Raw genomic sequence first — 25,372 nt, 5'->3', positions numbered from 1 at the left:
CCACCCCCTCCCATCCCACTCCCTCCCATCCCCGCCATCCTTTCCACTCCCTCCCATCCCAACCACCCCCTCCTTTCCCACCCACACGCCACACCCTCCCTCGTCCACCACCCACTCCCTCCTCCCTGCCCCCTTCACCCACTTCTATCCCAACCCCCTTCCCTTTTCTATCCCCTCCCCGCGACCCGGCGAGCACGCGCCCCGCCACTGCGCGCCCCCGCCCGGTGCCGCGCCGGAGCGGCCGCCCGAAGCGGAGCCGATGTGGGCGCAGGAGCCGGAGCCGGAGCCGCGGTGGCCGAGCCGAGCAGCGTCGGGTGGAGGGAGCCCAGGTGGGTGCGGGTGCCCCCCCCCCACTCCCCAGCCTCCTGTATCTCGTCCCAACATCCTTTCCCCTCCCCCTCCCTCCCTCCCCGAGCCTCGACAGTTCTCCTGCCCCATCCACCCCCGCTCCTGCATCTGACAGCTTGCGGGAGGGATACCCGCCTCGCCTTTTGCGGGGTTTAATTCCCCGCAGTTACGGCGGGATGGGGAGGCGGGGGCCGGTGTCCGATCGTCGCCTGCCCTCGCACCGGGTGCATGCATCTCCCTGCCCTCGAGAGGGGCAGAACCTTTCCCTGAAATTAGCCCTCACATGAGCTAATTGCGAGGATTGGGCAGAGAGAGAGGTACAAAATAACAGAGAATATATGTGTGTGAATTGGGTGTGAAGGAAATGTCACTTCCATTGCAAGCAGTTGCGACTGAAATGAGAATGGAATGATATTGTAACTGGGGAGAGGCGTGCTGAGGTGGCTGTTTGTTGCTGTTTTGTTCCACCTGGGCTTCAAACACAGGTCCTGCCGCGAGGTTTGTGGGCGTGAGAGTGGTTCCTTTTGCCATTTGAGGTGGGTCCCCCAGAGGCTGGTGCACTTATTTGTGAAGTGTGTGATGGAAAAGTGGGAGGGGTGGGAATGAATAAAAAAGGGAGGGGTGTCAGATACTGCAAACAACCAGAGGGCAGGATGAGGTTAAATTTAGGAAAAATATTTGCCAAGTGTCTTCTGGGGGACCTGCACGGCAGCCCGTGTTTCTTTGTTGTTCTCACGGTGGAGCCATCTCAAAGGGTCTTTTCAACTTGCTCAAAGAAGCCATTTATTAGTGGGAAAGAGGGGCCGAGTGGACTAAGCTTGTTCATATCTCATGTTCAGTGGCACATGAGAGGGCCTACGTTTCAGCGGTGCCTCTCGCCATCTCAGGATGTCATGAATGCACTATGGATGTAAACCTTGCCCTGGGTTCCCCAGGGGGAGTCCTTGATCAGAGCACTCCAAGGCCCAAATCTACAGAGTAGCTCCTTGTATTGACATTGGGTGTTGTGGCTCAGGACCACTGGTTCCTCCACTGAAGTCGGTGGAATTGCCCTCCTGTGTATTTCTCACTGCAGAGCAGTGCATGTTCCATCCACATCCATTCTAACTGTGTGACTGCAAGGTGCTAATTGGAGATGGGAGCGAGTCTGGGAAATTATAGGTGCGCCCAGGTTATTGGCAGATGTGTGGAGATAGTGACAAAGGCTAGGAGTGAAAAGACAAAAGGGTATCAGATAGGAACGAAGAAGTGAAATATAAAGCCGGTAGGAGGGCCATGGATGGAAGGGAAAGAGCGGTTATAAAAGGGATCAAGAAGGAACTGCAGATGCTGGAAAATCGAAGGGTATAAAAGGGAAATGGGTTCTCAAAGATGGGAGGGGAGAAGAGCGGACAGAAGAAGGGAAAGGAGCGGGGTGAGCTCGTGGTGGGAGATGGTGAGAAATGAAAATGTGGGGGGGGGGAGGGGGGGGGAGTTATTTTCTTCCAGTTTGCATGTGGCCTCACTCTGGCAGTGGAGGAAGCCCTAAGATAGAAAGGTTGGTATGGGAATGGGAAGGGAAGTTAGAATGGTTAGCAACTGGGAGATCCAGCAAGCCTTGGTAGACAGCGCATAAGTGTTCGGTGAAACGGTCACCTAATTTACGGTTATTCTCGCCTATATAGAGAAGGATATCTCTGGAGCACAGAATGCAATGAGCAAGGTTGGAAGAAGTGCAAGTGAATCTCAATCTCAGGGAAGGGCTGCCGGGGTCCCTGTGTTGAAATGAGAGAGGAGGCGCATTTCCGGTGGTAGGGGAAAGTACCTGTGGAAGAGGTAGGCTGGGTTGGAAGGGATGAGTAAACCAAGGAGGTTTGGAGATGGTGGTCTCTGGGGAAAGCTGAGAAGGGTGGGGATGAAAAGATGGGACAGGTGACAAAATCACATTTAAGGTGGTGGAATTGTCAGAGAAAGATGTGTTGGATGCGGAGGTTGGTGGGGTGAAAGGTGAGGGCCAGAGGAATTATATCCTTGATTTGGCTGGTGAGGTGGGGGGGGGGGGGGGTTAAGAGTAAGCAGAACTGCAGGAAACACCTGGGTATGGGCAAGGGATCAATCCACAACAGCAGTGGAGAAATCATGATTACTGAAGGAAATAGGACATCTCGAAAGTTCTAGATTAGAAAGCCTCATCTTGGAATCAGACTCAGCAGAGATGGAGAAATTAAAAGAAAGGCATGGTGTCCCTTGCTGCAAATGTAGATTTGTTGGTTGATGGTCAAAGCATTGAGTATGTGTCAAGAATTCATGTTGCAGTTTTATAAAGCTTTGGTTAGGCTACATTTGAAGAATTCTGTGCACCTCTGGTCATCTTATTGCAGGAAATGCTGAAGTGGTTTACAAGGGTGCTGCCTAGATTGAGATTAAACAAAATTGGATTATTTTTTCTGAAATGTTGGAGGCTGAGGGGAAGCCTAATAGAAGTTTACAAAATGATGAGAGGCTTAGATAAGGTGAACAGACAGAGCCTTTTTCCCATCGTGGAAGTATCAAGCACTAGAAATCAGTGGTTTCAGGCGAGAGCTTTAAGGAGATTTAGGAGATGTGTTTACCTTGCACAGATAATGGTGGGTGGCTCCAACACTCTGCCAGGGGTGGTAGTGGAAGCAGGTATGATAGTGGAATTTAAGAGGCTTTTAGATAAGCACATGGATATGCACAGAATCGAGGGATAAAGATCACATGCAGGCAGAAGAAATTAAGGGATTGACATCAAAGGATTTGACATCAAGGGATTTTGGGCCATCATGGGCGGCAGGGTTGTCCTGTTCTACAAATCCAGTATTGAAAACTGGTGCCAATGATGTTGACGGTGAGACTAATCGATTATCCTAAAAGAACATCATGTTCACTGGAGGGGGAATCTGTCATCTTAGACGTTAGTCATATTGCAAGGAAATAGACTATGGAGACACAATAAAATGCAAATGCTGGAACCTTGAACAAAAAACAAACAAAGATCTGGAGGAAGGTACACAAAATTGCTGGGGAAACTCAGCGGGTGCAGCAGCATCTATGGAGCGAAGGAAATAGGCGAAGTTTCGGGCCGAAACCCTTCTTCAAAGATCTGGAGGAACCAGTTGGTTGAGCAGCATTTGTAGAGGGAATGGACAGACAGCCTGAAGAAATTCAGTCTGCAGATACTCCTGACCTGAATCATTATCTGTGAATTTCCCTCCGCAATTACTGTCTGACCTGCTGAGTTCCTCCAGCACTTTGTTTTTTGCTAAGGAAACCCGCTACTTGGCTCACCATGTTCATGCCGACCAGTGGGAACACTCCCATGTTAATCCTATCATCCAGCACTTGGACCATGGTCTTCTATGTCTGGGTAATTCAAGTGTTTGTCCTCATACTTCTTACGTGCAGTCAGTTCCCGATTCAACCTCTCTTTCTCCTGCAGTGCATTCCAGTAATTGCGATTCTCTGGGTGAAAAAGGTTTCCCTTTAGCTGACACCTGGCTACCCAGAGTGGTTGACTCTTAACGGCCATCAGTCTAGTGCCTATTGGGGATGACCAGAAATGTTTGTCGTTACGACCATTTCAAGTGGTGCTGGAGTCTGAAGAAGAGTTCCGACCCCAAAAAAATTACCTATTCCTTTCCTCCATAGATGCTGCCTGACCTGCTCAGTTACTCCAGCATTTTGTGTCTATCTTTGGTATAAATCAGCATCTGCACTTCCTTCCCACACATTTTGCCTACCTCAAGGGCTTGGTTTTGTATGAATGGAGGAAGATAAATGTATGCTTGCCTTATCTGCTTTCCCCATCCTCAATGCCTCTCTCAGAAAAGTCCTGCTATCCTGGTTACTAGGGCTGCTTTCACATGATCTGGCAAGCTTTCGTCTCTCGCTGTTCATTTCAGCACTTTTCATCGCCTCTGAGCTTCTAATGGATTGCCCGTGGGGAGGTCACGAAACAATGGAAATGTCAATAGATGGAAGTTATTTTAAGTACAAATTGCCATTGCCATAGGGGCAGGGAGGGAAACATTCTCTGTAAATAGACGCTGTCTTCAGTATCTGTGTCCAAACAGTGGCCCTGCGATGTACCTGATCCTTGGATCCTTTAACCCCCAAACTGTCAGCCCTGGAATTTGTTGCCTTAACTTGCTCGAAATGTGAATGACTGTAGTTGGAATTGCTGTTACTTTGACAAGCATAAATGAACAAAAAACAGACAGATGTTGTAAGTCTGAAATAAGAGCTGAGTATGCTCAGTAGGCCAGCAATATATGTGGAGAGAGAAATAGAGATAATGTTTCACAGCGAAGACCCTTTGTCAGAACTGAGGGAGGTATAGGACAAAGGTAGTATCGAGAATAGGTCAAATGGGTTAACGAGGCAGTTTAGACAGTGATTATGTTTCTTTTGTCTGTTGTCATGTGTTGCCAAAGCAGGACCATATGAGATGCTCAGCAGGTCAGTCTCTAGATAGACACAAAATGATGGAGTATCTCTACGGGTCAGTCAGCATTTCTGGAGAAAAGGTGTAGGTGACGTTTCGGGTCGGAACCTGCCAAGTCATTCCAGCATTTTGTGTCTAACTTCGGTGTAAACCAGCATTTGTTTAGTTTTAGCGTAGTTTAGTTTAGTTTATTGTCACTCGTACTGAGGTACAGTTAAAAGCTTTTGTTGCGTGCTAACCAGACAGCAGAAAGACAATACATGATATTACAATCGAGCCATTTGCAGGTCGCTACTACTGGACTAACTGAAACAAAATCACATGTGGATAACAAGTTGAAATGGCTGGTTCTAATACAGACAGTGAAAGTGAATTACCAAGGACCACTGGGCTTTTAATGCGAGATATATTTGACATGTTACACTAGTCTGGAATATTAGATCGCATGGGATCATTGGAAACCTGGTTAATGGGATACATAATTGGCTTGATGGTAGGTAGCAGAGGGTATTGGTATTGGTTTATTGTTGTCATGCACCAAGATACAGTGAAAAGTTTTTGATTGCATGCTATCTAATCAAATCAGATAAAGCTATACATAATACAATCAAGCGTTACATAAGTACAATAGATAGAGCAGAAAAGAAAAATACCAGAATGCAGAATAGTGCAGCTGGAAGTAGTGATAGATTTATAAATAAAAAGGCGATTTAAAAGGCTGGAGCGATTGTATCAGATGAAGGATGAAAGTACTGTAGATCCTCTGATGATGATGGAAGGCTGTTTCTCCGACAGGAGGCCGGCGTCTAGTGGTGTTCCTCAGGGATGGTTGCCGCGCCCAATATTGTTTGTCATTTATTTAAATTATTTATATGAGAATCTACAAGCCATGGTTTGTAAATTTGCAATGGTTAGTAAATGGTACCAAAATGGGAGTTATCGTATACCGTGAAGAAGGTTGTTAAAATGTTCAGTGGGATTTTGATCAGCTTGCTAAGTGGGCTGAGGAATGACACATAACACTCAATTAAGATATGTGTGAGGTGTTGCATTTTCGGACGTCAGACCAAGGCAGGACTTTCACAATGAACAGTAGGGCCTTGGGGAGTGCTTTATCGCAGATGGACCTTGAAGTACAAGTACATAGTTCTCTGAAATTGATGTTACAGATAGACAGGGTGGTGAAGATGTTGTTTGACATGCTGGCCTTTACCAGTCAGGGCAACGAGTGTAGAAGTTGGAATGTTATATTGCAGTCGTTATGGTGTTGCCGGGGCTGCACTTGGAGTAGTATACACAGTTTTGGTCACCCTGCTTTAAGAAAGATGTCACTAAGTTGAAAGAGTATGTAGAAAGGATGTTGCCAGGACCCGAGTGCCTGAGTTATGAGGAGAGGTTGTGCAAGCTTGGACCTTATTCTTTAGAGGGCAGGAGTCTGTGGGATGACCTTATACAGATGCATGCAATCACGACGGGCATAGATAAAGTGAATGCACATAGCCTTTTCCAGGGAAGGTGCAACAAAAACCAGAGGATGTGGATTTAATGTGAGAGGGCCAAGATTTAATGGGAACCTGAGGGGCAACGTTTTCACGCAGACGGTGGTATGTATATGGAATGAGCTGCCAGAAGAAGTGGTTTAGGCAGATACAGCACCAATACTTAAAATGTGTTTGGGCAGTTTCACAGGTAGAAAAGATTTAACACAGGCAAAAGGGACAAGCTCAGTCAGTGTGGACGAGTTGGACCTAATGGTCTGTTTCGGTGCCGTCTATTCGATGACTCTAAATGCTTCACAAATTCCACCTCTATACCAACTGTGGGTGATTGATGAACCCAATTTTTATTACAATCATTGTAGGTTTGGAATTGGCGAAGAGACGTGAGAGGCTCACTCGAGAGTTCAATGTGGTGGGCATTACCTGCGGTGCATGGTGTTGAAGTGTTGACATAATGATTTATATTGGTAAATGGTGATAGCAAAGTTTGTTGAAAAATGTGACACTGGAGAGGTTTGAAATCTGTGAGCGAGTGGCTGATGCTAGTTTTGAAAGAACGCAGCAGCTTCAGAGTGAGCTAGACCTGCCACAATGATTTGTGAAGTTGATTCAGTAAATCCAGATTATTTATACCGAATGACCAGGAGTAATTCCTCTACTGGAGACACAAGTAGATGCTGGAATCTTGACAAAAAAAACAAAAAGCATTTTGTTAATTGAATGTATTTTTTCTGCTCTTTTTCAACAAATTCAAACCTTAAGAACATAAGAAACAGAAGCAGGGGTAGGTAATTTGATCCTGCCTTCTTGCTCTGCTATTCAATAGGTTAATGGCTGATTCCTTACCTCCCAATTCCCTTAATACAATACCTATAAATCTATCGATTTCTGACTTGACTTTTCTCAGTGATTGAGCTCAGGGACTGGGCGGAGGTGTTCAGCCGCGAGCTCGGCGATCGTTTCGTTGAACTCCTCCGCTCAGTCTGCCTTAACCTACCTGATCTCCTGGTTGCTCAGCACTTTAACTCCCCCTCCAATTCCCAATCTGTCCTTTCTGCCCTGGGCCTCCTCCATTGTCAGAGTGAGGCCCAGCACAAATTGGATAACCAGCACCTCACATATTGCTTGGGTAGCTTACACCCCAGCGGTATGAACATTGACATCGCTAACTTCAAGTAGCCCTTGCTTTCCCTCTCTCTCCATTCCCTCCCCATTCCCAGTTCTCCCACCAGTCTTACTGTCTCCGACTATATTCTATCTCTGTCCCACCCACTCCCCTGACATCAGTCTGAACAAGGGTCTCGGCCCAAAACATCGTGAGAAGATTATGCACAATGAGAAAAAAACCCACTCCATGGTGGTGCAAGAGTTGGTGCATGGTGTTCCATTGCCAAGGTAGAATTATGGTTGTGTGTTGTTTCAAAACCTGATAGCTGAAGGGAAGTAGCTGTTTCTGAACCTGGTGATGTGGGACCAGGTTTTTTTGCTTCTTACCTGATGGTGGCTGTCAGAAGAGGGCATGGCCCGATGGCAGAGACCCTTGATGACAGATGCCACCTTCTTGAGGCAGTGCTTCATGTAGATATTTTCAATGAAGGGGAGGGCTGTGTTTGTGATGGACAGAGCTGAGTCCATCACTTGCTGCAGCCTCTTGTGTTCCTGCACATACGGTGACATGCCGAATTTCTTCAAACTTCTCAGTAGAGGTGCTGTTGCAACTTCTTCCTGATTGCATTTACGTGCTGGGCCTAGAACAGGTCATCCGAGATGTTAAAGCCCAGAGGTTTGAAGCTGCTAACTCTTGCTCCTAATTTAGATGTGTGTGCATGGAGCAGAGTTGCTGATTAGCTTTTGAGATGGTTAGATTGTTTTCTCAAGGTGCTGATGGGTGTGGGCAAGCTAAGCCACGGAACACATTGAAAAGAGGATCAGGCTGGAGACTGCACATGGGGAATCATGTCTAAGCTCCCCTACTGAACTGTCTGACTCGGATGTTATGTCCTCTCATCCTAGTCCAGTGGGAGAAATAAATCACAACTGAAACGGCTTGAGTTTAACACCTCAATCTAGGAGCAATCCCTCAAAGTTTCACAGGGTATTGCCAGCCTGTTGAGAGGCCCAACTTCTGGAGAGGGGCTCGAATCAGAGAGTCATTGGTTACCTCACCATGAATAGTCTGGGACCTCTACCCTTCAGTGGTTCTTGCCAGACTAACTTCCAAATGTGGTTCGACTGCATTCCTGTCTCCACTTTCATTTCTCCTGCATTATTCCGCTTACAATGAACAGCCTACTTGTTCTGAAAAGGGCTCAAATTGCTGGAGTTACTGAGTAGGTCAGGCAGCATCTCCGGAAAACGTGGATAGGTGATGTTTCGGATTGAGACCCTTCTTCAGACTTGTTCTTTTTTATAATTGCGGGATGTACACAGACACAGCTAACATTTGTACATTGGTTCTATGCACTGACATCTCTAATCTATGGTCGATTTTACCTCCAGTGGACTTTGACTGTGAGAGTGCAGTATCAATACTGCTAGGCAAGAGTGGATATGGTAGTGTGGTTAGTGTGTCAAGCTTACTGTCATATGTACAAGTATTGTGAGGTACAGGTAAATGAAAATCTTTCTTGCTCTGGGTGGAGACTTACTCTGCCTTGAACCAACATGGACCTCCAGAGCTAAATGGTCTTCTGTGTCATATTAGTAAACAAAATAATAAACAAAAGAAGTAAATGGTAAGATGGTTAGGCTTGTATTCACTGGAGTTTAGAAGGATGAGGGGGATCTTATAGAAACATATAAAATTATAAAAGGACTGGACAAGCTAGATGCAGGAAAAATGTTCCCAATTTTGGGTGAGTCCAGAACCAGGGGCCACAGTCTTAGAATAAAGGGGAGGTCATTTAAGACTGAGGTGGGGAAAAACGTTTTCACCCAGAGATTTGTGAATTTATGGAATTCCCTGCCACAGAGGGCAGTGGAGGCCAAATCACTGGATGGATTTAAGAGAGCGTTAGATAGAGCTATAGGGGCTAGTGGGGTCAAGGGATATGGGGAGAAGGCAGGCACGGGTTATTGATAGGGGACGATCAGCCATGATCACAATGAATGGCGGTGCTGGCGCGAAGGGCCAAATGGTCTCCTCCTGCACCTATTTTCAATGTTTCTATGATTGGAAGTCAGCCAACTCTCTTTGGTTCCAGTTACAACCCCAGTCTATTAAGTAAGCTAACAAGACTTAATTTTGATGCCAATTCTTGCATCAGATTGAATTTTTAATTTCTTATAGTTCATTCCTTGTAAATCTCTGAAATTGATGACAGTTTTTAAATTAATGGTGATGGCTGCTAATGTATGCATTTCAAGTGTTAAGAGATGAAGGGATGTTGTTGAAAGGGGAAAAATGATTGAAGCTTTCAACATTTAAGTGGAAAAGACAAGAAGGCTAGATGGAGGTAATCTACTTCCATTGGGCAGAGAGTCTGTGATGGGCGTGGGAAAAATCAATCCAAGGTAATGCGAGAGATGATCCATAGTGTTATGTTACATGGGATTAGGGATGTGTAGGTCAATTTAAGAACCTGATAGTTGTGGAAAGGTAGCTGTTCCTGAGCTGGACGGTGTGCAACATCAGGCTTCTGTAGCTCCTGCCCATAGGTAGCAGTGAGAAGCAAGAGCGGAACTCGCTATCAAAACATGGAGGGGACGGGGGACACCATTATTTGGCGGCCAGGCGCGCATGCGCACACTTACACACACGCGCGAGGCTTCGGAGGCTCAATCCAACGCTAAAAGCGGAGATTTTAAAATCGGGATTACAAAAACTTGGGGGGGGGGATGTACCCCACCTCTCAAAACATGGGGGGGACGTGTCCCCTCTGCCCCCCCCCGGGTTTTCCGCCCCTGGTGAGAAGAGGGCATGGCCAGATGGTAGGGTGATCGATGCCGTTTTCTTGAAGTAATGCCTCATGTAGATACTTTTGATGGTGGGGAAGGCTGCGCCCGTGACGGACTGGGCTGAGTCCACCACTCGACATCCATCTGCATTTCTTTGTGATGAAACTATCATACCAAGCCATGATGTAGCTTGTCAGGACTTATGGAGTGGAGGAGGCTGAGGGAGAAACCTGTGTGCAAAATCATGAGGGGCGTGAATAACAGACTATTCCCCATGTCGGGTGTGTCTATAACCAGAGGGCATCGAGTTAGGGTAGACGATAAAAGGTTTAGAGGAGATGTGAGGAGGAATATTTTCTCCCAGGTGGTGGTTAGAATATGGAACCCACTTCCTGGTGGGGTGGTGGAGGCAGAGACTCTCATAACATTTATCAAATATATAGATGAGCGCTTGAATCACTAAGACTGAGAAATCCACTGGGCAAGTGCTGATAAATGGTATTAGTGAAGGTGGGCAACTGAAGGTCAGAATGGACATGGCTTATTTCTGCACTGAATCGTCTGTGGGACTTGAATTCAAATTCCACCATGGCACATTGCCTCTTTAATCTCCTCCCATCAGGAAGGAGATATAGAAGCATTAAAAGTAAAACATCTCGCTTCAGAGACAGCACCTACCTCCAAGCCATCAGATATTCGAATTTGCACTAATCACTCTGCACTTTCTTTTGCACTTGCACTTACGCTTAACATGACGCTGCTGGGTACTGTCCTTCCTGTATATATTGTCCTTCGTACGGTATTGTCTGTATTATTTATTGTGGTGTATGTGGTGGTTGTATTGTACTGTATTGTATCTGTCTGAGAGCGAACCAAGACACATTCCTATCAACTTGTTGACATGGCAATAAATTTCTTGAATCTTGAATCTTGAATCTTCAATCTTGAATCTTGGTAGTAATGGGATTTATATTTGAATTTCAAAATGGGTTTGTCATGAGTAATGGTGACCACAAAACTATTTCATGTTGTAAAAACCCATCTGGTTCACTGATGTTATGCAGAGTAGGAAGTTTCCATCCTTACCCTGTCCTGTCCATAGATGACTCCAGGTTCTTTGTTCTCCTCTGAAATTAACCTAGTTGCAGGTGTTGGGGTAGCAGGAGTGAAGGGGAATAGGGAATGGGGGTGGGGTCAGCCAAAGGGGTTCTTGGCGCAAGGGTTGGAGGGGACAAGAGTCGGAGAGCAAGGGATCGGGCATCAGGCAGTATGGGGACAGGGGACAGGGCAACGAGTTAGAGGTCAGAGCTTGTGACACCAGAGTTGGAAGGTAGGGTTTGGGAGAAGAGGGTGTAGGATGGCAAGGGTATGATAAAGAGGATATGATGGCAGGTTTGTTATATGCTTGTCTTGCCAATGCCTGACCTTTTGCCCATGGCTCCTTCGACCTCTCACCTTCCCCACCCCTCGTGGCCACCAGCATTCAGTGCCGGAGACACCTCATGAATGGTGGAGATGGGAGTGTGGTTGGAGAGAGGAAATGGGTATCGGAGGGAAGGGCAGGGTGTGGCAAGAACTAAACTCTCCAGGAGTGTATGGGGGGAAGGATCTAGCTGTTGTCGGAGCGCTCTGTGGGAAGGGTGGGAGAAGCGGATTGGGAACAAAGCAGGAATCAGGGGTAAACAGACCTGAGGACAGGAGAGGGTGAAGTGGGAGCTGTGGATGGGCCGGATGGGGCAATGGTTGTGGTGAACTGACTGACCAGGGACAGGTTTTTGGGGCACATTGGAAATACCAGTCTTAGGAAGGTGGGCTGAGCAGGGATCAGGAATGGAAAAGACCTCCTTGGTATCTGGGATTGAGTAGCATGGCTGGAGTGTGGGTGTGGAGCCAAACCTGGAACTCTGTGATGGACGGAAGTGACTTGAAGTTGCTCTAGTCACGTCTGTGCATTTCCCTGCCCCTTATCTCCCCTCTCTTCAGTTCCCATCCCTTGTGCTCCACTCCCATCTCCATGCCTCCTCTCTCACCACCTCCTGCATTCTCCCTCTCCCCATCAACCTCCATTTCTCCCCTTCCCTCTCTCCCTTCTCTCCTCTCCCACTCTCGCTTCTCTCTTTTCCCTCTCTAGCTTCTCTCCTCTCCCCCTCCCCCTCCCCATATCTTCCTCACCCCCATATTCCCACATCCTCCTCCCGACTACCCATATCCCCCCTCCCATATCTCCCTCCCCCCTTCTCGAGCCTTCCTTTCTTTAGCCAGCTGAATTGTTTTTTCCAGCACCTCGTTATCCTTGTAAACTCCAAAGGTTCTAAGCCCCACAGATGTTTATTAAATGTAGGAATTCAAATTAGTCCTGAACAAAATATTTATATGCAGAAAACCACATTTATATATAAAAGAAGGAATTGTAAACAATCTCCCTTCCCATGTTCGGGACCATTGTGAACATTGTGGCGGTGGTCAGCACATATCCGGTGGACTGGACCTGGACAGTGAGTGAGACTGGCTGAAACTGTGTCTCACGACCCCTGACACCTCTATCCCTGTAGTCCTGTAAACCAAAAACCTGCAATAGCCCACCAACCACCCACGTCCCTCTGGCACAATAAATTGTCTCGGAGTAGTGGAAAATAAATAATCTATTTACATTTTTTTCATATTTTGCTTTATCATTTAGAAGGAGGCCATTCGGTCCCTCAAATTTATGCAAGCTCTTAGAACATTTCATAAAGTCCAAGAGTTGTACAAGCACAGCAACATGCTCTTCAGCCCAAATTGCCCATGCTGACCAAGATGCCCCATCTACACTAATGCCATTTATCCAATGTTTGGCCCAAATCCTCCACCTTCTAGACCATTCCACATACTATGACCCTCTGTGTAAAACGGTTGCCCATCAGATTCTTAGTAAACCTTTCTTCTCTTACTTTAAACCTATGTCCTCTGGTTCTTGATTCCCCTAGTCTGGGTAAAATACTACTTATGTCTACCTTATCTATTCCCAGCATAATCTTATACACATCTATAAGATCCCCCCTCAGCTTCCTGCGCTCCAAGGAATAAAGTCCTAGACTGCTCAACCTCTCTCTATAGTTCAAGCCCTCAAGTCCTACCAGCATCCTCGTGAATCTTCTCAGCACTCTTTCTAGCTTAACAACGTTCTTCCTAAAAGAGGGTGTTCAAAACTGAACACAACACTCCGAATGTGGCATCACCAATGTCTTGTACACCTGTAGCATAACATCCCAACCTCTATATTCAGTACCCTGAATGATAATGGCCAATGCACCAAAAGCCTTTTTCACCACCCCATCTACCTGTGATGCCACTTTCAAATGTACTATGTACATGCACTCCTAAATCCATCTGCTCTGCAGAACTCCCTAGGGCCCTGCCATTCATTGTGAAGGTCCTGCCCTGGATTGGCTTCCCAAAATGCCACACCTCGCACTTTTCTGCATTATATTCCATTCACCATTCCTCAGCCCACTTGCCCAACTGGTTAAGATCTTACTGTGATTTCTGATAACCATCTTTGCTATCAATGATGCTTACTAACCATGCCTTCCATGTTATCATCCAAATCATTGATATAAACCACAAACAGCAATGTGCCCAGCACTAATCCCCGAAGCACACTATTAGTCACAGGCCAGTCCGACAAACAATCTTCCACCATCACTCTCTACTTTCTTCCATGAAGCCAATTCTCTATCCAGTTGGCAGGTTCTCCCTGGATCCCATGCAATTCTCAGTCCTATTCCCACATTTATTTCTCCGTGACCTTTTCTCTCTCCATTACCCTTTAATAGCCACCTAGCAGAGCCACTTTCTATGTTAGGTAATCATCCTACGAACCAAGAAAGCACACCAATAGTTCTGTTTGCTTAGAAGGCAATGGAAATTTGGCATGTCCTCAATGACTCCTACAAATTTCTACTGATGCGCCATAGGAAGCATCACAATTATGAAAGGATGATCCATTATACTGAGCCTTTAACCCATGGTCTGATGGGGTTGGCACGGTGATAAAGTTGCTGCCTTACAGTGCCAAAAGACCTGGGGTTCGATCCTGACTATGGTTGGTGTCTGTACGGAGTTACTCTCCAGATACTCTCCAGCCAGGGAGAGTCTCCTCCATCCACCCAGTCACTTCAGAGACCAGACTTCTCCAGCCCTCAGAGGACAATTCCACATCACCTTCAGGACTTCAGGGATCCGTATTGTGCTTTCTTTTAGTCCGGTTCGTCTATTCTCAGTAAGGAGATGGAAGATTGCAACCTTCACGTGGTCCGCCCTGTTTCGACGAATGGAATCAATCAAAATAGATCAAATAGAACAAGTTGTCCTACAACTTTAGGCTGTGCGTGCCATACGCAAGAAGAAGAAGATTCTCAGTAAATAGAGTAAAATTGTACCCAGCCCTCCTACTGCAGTCCTGCCACATCCAAATCTCCAGATGTAAATCGAACTTAGGCCAAGTGTCCAACTTATGTTGGTGATAAAGATGCAAAGTATTTGTTCAGTACCTCGCTTTCATTCTCTGACTTCAGGCATAATTTTTTCCTTTATTTTAGAGCGGCCCCAGTTCACCTCTTGTTTTTTAATATAGATATAAGAAGCCTTGGGATTTTCTTTAATCTGACTTGCCAATGAAATTTCATGGCCCCATTTGTCTCTTGTAATTGCCTTCGTTCCTGCCTGTGTTCTTTCCTGCTTGCTTTATATTCCTCAAAGGCCTCGTTTGATTACATCTCCATAAACCTTTTTGTACAAATTTAGAACATCATTGGTCATCCAAGATTCCCTTACCCTGCCAACCTTATCCCTCCTCCTTATAGGAAAATATCAGTCTTGAACTTTAATCAGCTGGTCTTTAAACGACTCTCACGTGTCTTAGTGACTTACCGAATAACTGCTGTTCCCAATGCTCTCTCGCTAGTTCCTGCCTAATAATGTTGTAATCTGCCTTACCCCAAATGAGTACTTTCTTCCAAGATCTGGACTTATCCTTGTTCATAACTGTTTTAAAACATATGCAGTTGTGATCACTTTCCCAAAATGTTCTTTCCTGCTTCAAGGTTCAGAACATAGAAACAGCACAGCACAGGCCCTTCAGCCCAGAATATTTGTGCTGAACCAAAGTTAAACTGATCCCACCTGCCTGTACATGACCAGAACAATGTGTAATACTCCAAATACGGCCTAACCAAAATCCTATAGAGCTGCACCATGGCTTGCTGAAACTTATATTCAACGCGCCTAGCATTGAAGGCAAGCATACCATTTGCCTTCTTTATTACCCAATGTACACGTGCTTCCACCTTCAGTGAGCTGTGAACATGTGCACCAAGATCCCTCTGCACATCAATGGTGTCAAGGGGCTTGCCATTAACTGTATACTTTCCCCTTACATTCAACCTCCTAAAGTGCAACATTTTACACTTGCTCAGGTTAAGATGCATACTCTTGCGACATTAATCTAGATTAAAACTTTCTGAGTTACACGTGAACCTCCCACTGTCCAACACTCTCTCACTACACAACTCTGACAGAGTGGCTGAGCACTATCCCATCCACAGTGCAGTGTTTTCTCAATACTGCCCATCAGACAATGTGGGACTCCCTATTTATTTAATTTATTGCGGTGGATTCTGAGAAAATTACTTATGTGCATTTGTATAGACAAGACTTGATTTGGGATAGTTACGTGGCTTTGTGCATGTGAAATAGTGTCACGCTAAATTGATTGCGTTATTTGAAGAGGTGACCAAGAGGACTCATGAGGGCAGGGCGGTGGACATTGTCTACATGGAGTTTGGCAAGGTCCCACATGGTAAGATGGTCGGGAAGGTGAGATTGCATTGTATTTAGGGGGAGCTAACCAGTTGGGCATAACTTGGGTTGGTGGAAGAAGTCAGAGTGTGGTAACGGAGACTTGTAATTTAGATTGGAGTCCTGTGACCAACAGTGTGCCATAAGGATCAGTGCTGCCTACACTGTTGTTTCACATCTACATTAAGATTTGCATGAGCATGCATTTAGCATGATTAGTGAGTTTGCAGATGACAACAGAATAGTAAGATTAAACGAGAACTTACCAGTTCGAAGTTTGATCGTTATTTTATGAGGAGTACGTTGAGGGACTACGTGAAGAAGAACCCCGCCAGGACGCATGCGTGTCATTCTTCAAAGCAGCGGTGTGAAATCACAGATAACTGTAATGACTGAACATAGTAAGATTAGAGAAGAAAATACCAGTTGAGTATATGATCAAGGGTGGGAGCGGAGGGCACGTATTCCCTCAACGTACTCCTCATAAAATAACGATCAAACTTCGAACTGGTAAGTTCTCGTTTAATCTTACTATTTTACTTCGGAGTCACGTGAGTGACTACGTGAAGATTTCAAAGCTCTGTGATTTCATGCCGTGGAAACGAGTCCTTGCATCACATCTGCCTTAATTGACTGTGGGAGGAATTGTGTTAACATGTTTAGACATGAATCCAATATTGAAATCCATGATAAATTGTTAACAACAAATTATAGCCCCTATTTATGGGGTGAAATTATATTACAGAACTTAAAATTGGCTCTGCAAAGTTCCAGTTTAACTACTGGTTTGTGGTAGAATAGTTGGAACATTTTCCCCTGATCCATCCTGCTGTCTCGAGGATTTGGTTCATTGGTACATCCAACTCCATAGCTGCCGATGTAGTTGCAGCCCTGGTGGAATAAGATTTGAATATGTTAGTATCCACCCCAGCTGTTGTTAAAATCTGTTTCAGCCATCTGGAAATAGTTTGAACCGACACTTTTTTGTGGGTTTGTTTGTGGCTGATTAGTAGTGCCATCTCATAGCCTCAGATGTTTTTGGTGTTCTCCATATAGAACAATAATTGTCTTATTATACAGAGACGATATCTGTAGGGTAATCCCTAAATTCTATTTTGAGGCCTGATGGTCCCGGTCTGTTCTGTTTGACTAATTCGTAATATGAAATGTTATATTCCTGTTGAAGAAGTCATATAGTCCAGCCTTAACTTATGTACGACTGTACCCTTAGTGCCGTGACCAAAGCCATCAGCATGACTGGTTTGTGCGTCAGTCTTTGCAGGGACAGAGCTGTTGCTGGAGACCAATTCCTTAGCAACGTTAGGGCAATACTCATATCCCATTTAGAGAGTACCTGGTTCTTGGGGGATAGATATTAAAAATTCCCCTCATAAGTTTGGTTACCAGTGGTGAGTCCCAACAGAATGACGCTCTGATCCTCGCCATAGATATGTTGATAGGGCACTTCTGGCGCAGTTAATGGCACTGTAACTGAGCCCCTCATCATAATGGAGGCCTGCCAGGAATTCGAGAACAGACGTTATGTTCATCAAACTGTAGGTGATGTTGTTTCTGTGACAATATATCTCCCATTTCCTGATTTATACCAGATATAGATTTTGGTGGACTGTCTGTGGCCCGCTGAGATAATGTTCAATGTTCGGTCCGTCAGTCCCAGTTGCAGTAGAGGTTTCTTTAGACTCTACAAATTGATAGGTTTGTTGTTTTTGACATGGATGGGTTCCCCTGTTACGGGATGAACCAATAATCTGGTTGTTTCAGGATGGTGATGCATGGTTAAACCCCATGTTGAGTATCACAGGGAACCATGGTTAAGTAGGCCAATCGGCACTACCAATTAACAGACGCTGAGTCTTGTTGTATTTTTCGTAATACCCGACTGATGATGCAGAAAAGGAGAGAATGCATAGATAAACAATTGCCCCCTCAATGCAGTGAAAAGCATCTGTCCCTGCTGTCCCAGGGTCTGGTTCCCAAGAAACACAGTTTGGTAACTGGTGATTAAGTCTTATTTTATTGAATTTGCGTGACCTGATGTCTGTCACTGAATTTTGGGTTACCTGGTAGGTAAGTAGCTGATATTCCAATATTTCTCTGGATACACCATTACCAAATTGTATTAGTCAGATTGTCACTCTGTAGTCTAACACGCTGGTGATTTATCCCAGAGCAGTATGACTTTAGGCCATAGAACGCACCCCACATTTCCAGATAGTTTATGCCCAGTGTCTGTGATAATGATGCCTCCTGTGCCTTTCATCTACCTCCACAGATGGAGATGGAAATTGGTAGTACCCCAACCAAGCGCACTGGCATCAGTTTGTAGCACCACTAAGGGTTTGCTGATAACGATAGGGTTGGAACAATGTTGAATGTTATCCCTCCACCATTTTAATTCCATAAGCTTTGATTGGTGGCTTATTGGTCTGTCGAAATGACCAGTATTAACTTTGAGTGTTTGTATTTTGCCCTTTGTAGATTTTTGGTAATACAAAGGTCCAAATTGTGTGGCTGGAAAGGCAGACACTATATGCCAATTATACTTGCTACCAATCTGATAGACGGTTCACTGATGTCAGTGGGGTTGTTGCAGGCCTCAGTTAAGACTGTAGCCTTGTCCTTTGGTAAAGTCACCGACATGTGAGCTGTCAATAGTGAACCCCAAATAATCCATTATGTTGGTAGACGTTAGTTTAGATTTAACTGGATGGATGATAACCCCAGTTTTCGCCCAATTGTATGGTGGCTGTTACAGCTAGTTAGGCCAACTCCAAAGTTATGCCCACAATTAGTATGATCATATGATTATGTATTTGGTAGCTCTATACTGCCAGAGCTGCCCCATCCAGTTGAATTTTTTAAAATAACGTTTGTGATCAGTCCGTGTAGGCACTGAATAGTAAGCATCTTTTAGGTCGATGCTAGCCATGGAGTAGCCTTTGGAAATCAGTCCTTTAGCAGTTACCAGTTCCCATTTTGTACTGAATATATAGTACAATGTATTCCAGCCAATCGTGTTGGGTTTACCCATTACCCCTTTTGCACAATTCAATGGTATATCCCTGGATACTGCTTAGGATATAAGTGTCTGTAGTTAATATACACCATGTATCCAAAAGAGTGTAATCTCCCACCAATGTGTGTATTATCCACTCTTCCTATAATTTGTAAGGGACCAGACCCACCTACCTCCATTGTTACCAGTGGAAGTTTGCTTCTTCTGTGTGGTCTTCGTGGAGGTTGAGGCGCCGGTGTCTGGGTTTGTTTTTGGGTTGGGGGTTTGCGCATCTTCCAGAAAGGCCGGTCTGGGCTATGGTCTAAAAGACCGCTGTCCTGTATGCCCGGCCTTTGAGCTTTCACCAGCTTCTCTTGTTCTGCTGGTGGGTGCATAAGGGTGCTGTCTTTGGCTGTAGGAGATCCTTAATGTTGTCGCCTTTATGAGCCCCAGGGTTTTCCTAAGTCCTGCTCCGACATGTTTCCAGATGCTATTTCCACGACTGGAACATTCAGGGATGCGCAGTTTCCTGGTCCCAAGTATTTTTGCAGTGGTGTCCATCGTGGTCTGGCTGTATGTATTTGGACACCATGACCAGTAGATTTTGCCTTCCTGCACCCCCTGCACACTTGTAGTTTTGTTCGTCAAAACCCCTCTTCAGGGTCAGCCCAGAATTGACCCCCCCAGTACTCCCCTCTGACGAGGGAGATGCACTGTGCAGCCCTACAAGAGGTGCTGCTGTGGGTTTTACATAGTGCCCACAGTGACTAGACTCCATCTCCCGGAGCCTGTCATGTTGGAGCTCGGCTCCATAAGCCGCTCCAACCGGCTCCAGCGCTCACGGTCGCTGGCCGCCCAAAGTCGGACTCATCAGTCCTCGACTCTTTTGGTTTTCTTCTTGCCTTCCCGCCCAGACGCAGTGTTTAATCTGACCGGTGCGGGGGCGAAGTCGGGCACAGCTGTTCCCTTACGGGTGATTCCTGTGCCGCCGGCCACTGCTGGTGTCCGCAACTCCGCGGTCTTCCCCCGCCAGCTCTGGTCGACTTCTTTGCCTTGTGCATGTTTCCCCCCACCTGTAGAACAGTATGGGAACAATAAAGACTGCAGTATCACTTACCTGCAGGTCCAGGCTTAAAACTTGCCGTTAAGGGGGAACGTCTTCTACCCCTCCTCCTGCCGTTTTGACTTGTCAAAGCCAACGGCTCCGTTCTGTATAGGCTCCCGCCCAGCCATGGTGTTTAATCTGGCCGGTTCGGGAGCGAAGTCGGGCACAGCTGTTCCCTTACGGGTGATTCCTGTGCCGCCTGCCGTTGTTTGCACAGCTCTCCATGTTTCCCCACCTGTGAAACAGTATGGGGAGAATAAAGACCGCAGTTTCACTTACCTGCAGGTCCAGGTTTAAACTGTCGCTACGGGGGAACGTCGTTCCACCCGCCTCCTGCCGTTTCGACTTGTCAAAGTCAACGGCCCCATTCTGAATAGTCTCCCGCCCGGCCGTGGTGTTCTGGCCGGCGCGGGACCAAAAGTCGGCACAGCTGATCCCACTTACGGGGCTTGTGCCTTCAGCTGCTGCTGGCTCCCGCAACTTCGCGGTCCTCCCCAGCCAGCTTCACTCGCAGCACTTGTGGACACTATTTTGTCCAGCTTCCCCCCCCCCGTGTAAAAACAGCGTGGGGACAAACACTACCGCAGAGTAAATCACTTACCTGCAGGTCGCGGTTTCAAACTTACCGCTGCGGGGGAACGCTCCACCCCGCCTGTCGTTTCGCAAGCGTGAAAGCGATATGACACGCATGCGTCCTGGCGGGGTTCTTCTTCACGTAGTCACTCACGTGACTCCGAAGTAAAATTGGTGGTAGAGTGGACAATGATACAACAGGATATTGATGAATTGGGAAAGTGGGCAAAGGATTGGTAGATGGAATTTAACATGGACAAGTTCAAGTAACGGGATGGCACCAACTGCGGTGGTGCAGTGGTAGAGTTGCTGCCTTACAGTGCCAGAGACCCGGGTTTGAACCTGACTAAGGGTGCTGTCTGTACAGAGTTTCTACATTCTCCCCTTGACCTGCAAGGGTTTTCTCCAGGATCTCCGGTTTTCTCCCACACATCAAAGACATACAGGTTTGTAGGCTAATAGGCTTTGTAACATTTTAAATTGTCCCTAATGTGTGTAGGTTGGAGTGGGGGGACCGCTGGTCAGTGCAGACTCGGTGGGCCAAAGGACCTGGTTTGACGCTGTATCTCGAAACGAAACTAATCTAAAGTGCTAAATAATACATTTTAGAAAATTAACCAAGGCAGGACCTACACAGGACATACACAGGGCCATGGAAGAGTGTTTTAGAATAGAGACACTGAGGACATAGTTCCCTGAAATGATGACACAAATAGATGGTGGTGAAGAAAACCGACGGCATACCTGCTTTTACTGGATAGGGCAATGGGTGTCAGGGGTTATGGGGAGAAGGCAGGAGAATGGGGTTGAGAGGGAAAGATAGATCAGCCATGACTGAATGACAAAGTAGACTTGATGGGCTGAATGGCCTAATTCTGCTCTGCGATCTTGTGAACTTATGAGTACAAGAGGTGGGACATCATGTTACAGTCCCACTAATTGTTGGTTAAGCTCTATTTGGAGCGGTGTGTTGCAGTTCTGATTGGAGCACAACATGACTAAGCTGAAGAGGATGCAGAACAGATTCATAAGGATGTTGTTTGGATTGGAGGGCTTGAGTTATAAGGAGATTCTGGGTTAGCTTGTTTTTTCCATGGAGAGAAGGAGCTGAGAAATGACATGATAGACGTCTATAAAATAAGTAGGAGTTAATGGAGTTTTAGTATAGTAGGAGTTGATGGCCAGTCTTTTGCCCATGGTAGGAGTGTCTAAAATTAGAGGGAAGAAGCTTAATAGGTAGGAGGTTTAAAGGAGATCTGAGACGCAAGATCTTCACACACAGAGTAGTTGGTATCTGGAATGAGCTGTTAGAGCAGGTGGTGGAGGCAGAAACAACATTGTGAGGCATCTGGGCAGGTAGGTGAATGAGTAGGGCATGAGAGCGATATGCATGCACGATTAGTGTTGATATGCACCACAGTCATCATGGAGATGATGGGCTGAAAGGCCTGTTTCTATGCTGTACAACACGGGCAGCACTGTGGCGCAGCGGTAGAGTTGCTGCCTTACAGCGCTTACAGCTTCGGAGACCTGGGTTCGATCCTGACGACTGGTGCTGTCTGTATGGAGTTTGCGCGTTCTCCCCGTGACCGCGTGGGTTTTTTCTGGAACCTTTGGTTTCCTCCCACACTCCAAATACGTACAGGTTTGTAGGTTAATTGGCTTGGTATAAATGTCAATTGTCCCTAATGTGTAGGATAGTGTTAATGTGCGTGGATCGCTGGTCGGTATGGACTCGGTGGGCCGAAGGACCTGTTTCCGCGCTATATCTCTGAACTAAACTAAACTAAACTATGACTCTGTGACACTGAAATGGAGTTATCAGAAATGGAGTTATCAGAAATGGAGTTATCAGATTGGAGTTATCAGACTGGATTATTTTGGTATCGACAGCCTTGTCTCACCAAGGCCACACTTACACTTGATGAGCAGTAAAGGCTCAGCCCAGACTGTGAGCAAAATATGGTGCAGGTGCGCACATATGTTACTTTAATTAACACATGAATCAACATCAGAAAATAGAAGCGACATCTTCCTTTAGTTCTCACTGGCACTGTGATGGGACTTACCGTAGGAGGCCACTGGGGTTTCCTGCATGCTGGCTTGATGCACCTTGGGAGGTTGTGAATTAATCTACTGAGTTATCTCAGGAATGCTGTGGGGGTGGACAGTGTGGTGCTGTGTTTTTGTACAGGATGCACCACATCTTGGACACAACAGGACTGCCCCCGTGGCAGACCCATTGACTGCCTGCCCCACAGAACCCATCTCCAAATACCTTGATTCCATCCTATTCCAACCCTCCCACCCTCCCTCTGACCAGTCCCTTCCGACCTACATCCAGGACACATAGAAACATAGAAACATAGAAAATAGGTGCAGGAGTAGGCCATTCGGCCCTTCGAGCCTGCACCACCATTCAATATGATCATGGCTGATCATCCAACTCAGTATCCCATCCCTGCCTTCTCTCCATACCCCCTGATCCCTTTAGCCACAAGGGCCACATCTAACTCCCTCTTAAATACAGCCAATGAACTGGCCTCAACTACCTTCTGTGGCAGAGAATTCCAGAGATTCACCACTCTGTGTGTAAAAAATGATTTTCTCATCTCGGTCCTAAAAGACTTCCCTCTTATCCTTAAACTGTGACCCCTAGTTCTGGACTTCCCCAACATTGGGAATAATCTTCCTGCATCTAGCCTGTCCAACCCCTTGAGAATTTTGAAAGTTTCTATAAGATCCGTGGCCGACTAGGAAAAGGGGAGATGCAGCGAGACCTGGGTGTCATGGTACACCAGTCATTGAAAGTGGGCATGCAGGTGCAGCAGGCAGTGAAGAAAGCGAATGGTATGTTAGCTTTCATAGCAAAAGGATTTGAGTATAGGAGCAGGGAGGTTCTACTGCAGTTGTACAGGGTCTTGGTGAGACCACACCTGGAGTATTGCGTACAGTTTTGGTCTCCAAATCTGAGGAAGGACATTATTGCCATAGAGGGAGTGCAGAGGAGGTTCACCAGACTGATTCCTGGGATGTCAGGACTGTCTTATGAAGAAAGACTGGATAGACTTGGTTTATACTCTCTAGAATTTAGGAGATTGAGAGGGGATCTTATAGAAACTTACAAAATTCTTAAGGGGTTGGACAGGCTAGATGCAGGAAGATTGCTCCCGATGTTGGGGAAGTCCAGGACAAGGGGTCACAGCTTAAGGATAAGGGGAAAATCCTTTAAAACCGAGATGAGAAGAACTTTTTTCACACAGAGAGTGGTGAATCTCTGGAACTCCCTGCCACAGAGGGTAGTCGAGGCCAGTTCATTGGCTATATTTAAGAGGGAGTTAGATGTGGCCCTTGTGGCTAAGGGGGTCAGAGGGTATGGAGAGAAGGCAGGTACGGGATACTGAGTTGGATGATCAGCCATGATCATATTGAATGGCGGTGCAGGCTCGAAGGGCCGAATGGCCTACTCCTGCACCTAATTTCTATGTTTCTATGTTTCTATCCCCCCTCAATCTTCTAAATTCTAGCGTGTACAAGCCGAGTCTATCCAGTCTTTCTTCATATGAAAGTCCTGCCATCCCAGGAATCAGTCTGGTGAACCTTCTCTGTACTCCCTCTATGGCAAGAATGTCTTTCCTCAGATTAGGAGACCAAAACTGTACGCAATACTCCAGGTGTGGTCTCACCAAGACCCTGTACAACTGCAGTAGAACCTCCCCGCTCTTATACTCAAATCCTTTTGCTATGAATGCTAACATACCATTTGCTTTCTTCACTGCCTGCTGCACCTGCATGCCTACTTTCGACGACTGGTGTACCATGACACCCAGGTCTCGTTGCATCTCCCCTTTCCTAATCGGCCACCATTCAGATAATAGTCTACTTTCCTGTTTTTGCCACCAAAGTGGATAACCTCACATTTATCCACATTATACTGCATCTGCCATGCATTTGCCCACTCACCCAACCTATCCAAGTCACCTTGCAGCCTCCTAGCATCCTCCTCACAGCTAACACTGCCCCCCAGCTTCGTGTCATCCGCAAACTTGGAGATATTGCATTCAATTCCCTCATCCAGATCATTAATATATATTGTAAATAGCTGGGGTCCCAGCACTGAGCCTTGCGGTACCCCACTAGTCACTGCTTGCCATTGTGAAAAGGACCCGTTTACTCCTACTCTTTGCTTCCTGTCTGCCAGCCAGTTCTCTATCCACATCAATACTGAACCCCCAATTCCGTGTGCTTTAAGTTTGTTTACTAATCTCTCACCTCACACACCCTTCAGCTCTTTAATAACTATTCATTCCCAGACCCCTATAGCGTCATCTTTACACGACTATCTTTACACCAGCTATGCCTGCATTTTTTATGGTTACATCAAACTCCCCGCACCTGTATCTCACTTGCCAGGCTTTGTCCTACCCCCACCTCTCTTCCTGTTTTCATGTATCCATGTTCTTCATAGATGTTGCCTGACTCGCTGAGTTATTCCTGCATTAATGTGTCTTTATTTTTGTAAACCAGCATCTGCAGTTCCTTGTGTCTCCAGATAACACACACTGATCCATTCTGCCCTGACACCTGGAAAGGTTGACACCTGAGTCTCTCTCTGGTTTTTTTTTTTTTTTTTTTTTTTTTTTATCCCC

At 46.2% G+C, this 25,372-nt stretch overlaps 1 protein-coding gene across 1 annotated transcript in view; it reads left to right on the top strand.

The window, feature by feature from the left end:
• Window positions 1-252: 252 nt before the first annotated feature.
• Window positions 253-25,372, top strand: part of LOC116976292 (regulator of G-protein signaling 17-like) — a 68,858-nt gene continuing 43,738 nt past the window's right edge. Inside the window, exon 1 of the mRNA XM_033026056.1 lies at window positions 253-329. The gene's annotated coding sequence lies outside the window, so the exon portion shown is untranslated. The remainder of the gene's footprint in view (window positions 330-25,372) is intronic.

This window comes from Amblyraja radiata, chromosome 8, assembly GCF_010909765.2.
Source record: "Amblyraja radiata isolate CabotCenter1 chromosome 8, sAmbRad1.1.pri, whole genome shotgun sequence".
Classification (NCBI taxonomy): Eukaryota; Metazoa; Chordata; class Chondrichthyes; order Rajiformes; family Rajidae; genus Amblyraja; species Amblyraja radiata.
The sequence above is the reverse complement of the archived record's forward strand: the minus strand, read 5'-3'. Positions and strand labels throughout refer to the sequence as shown.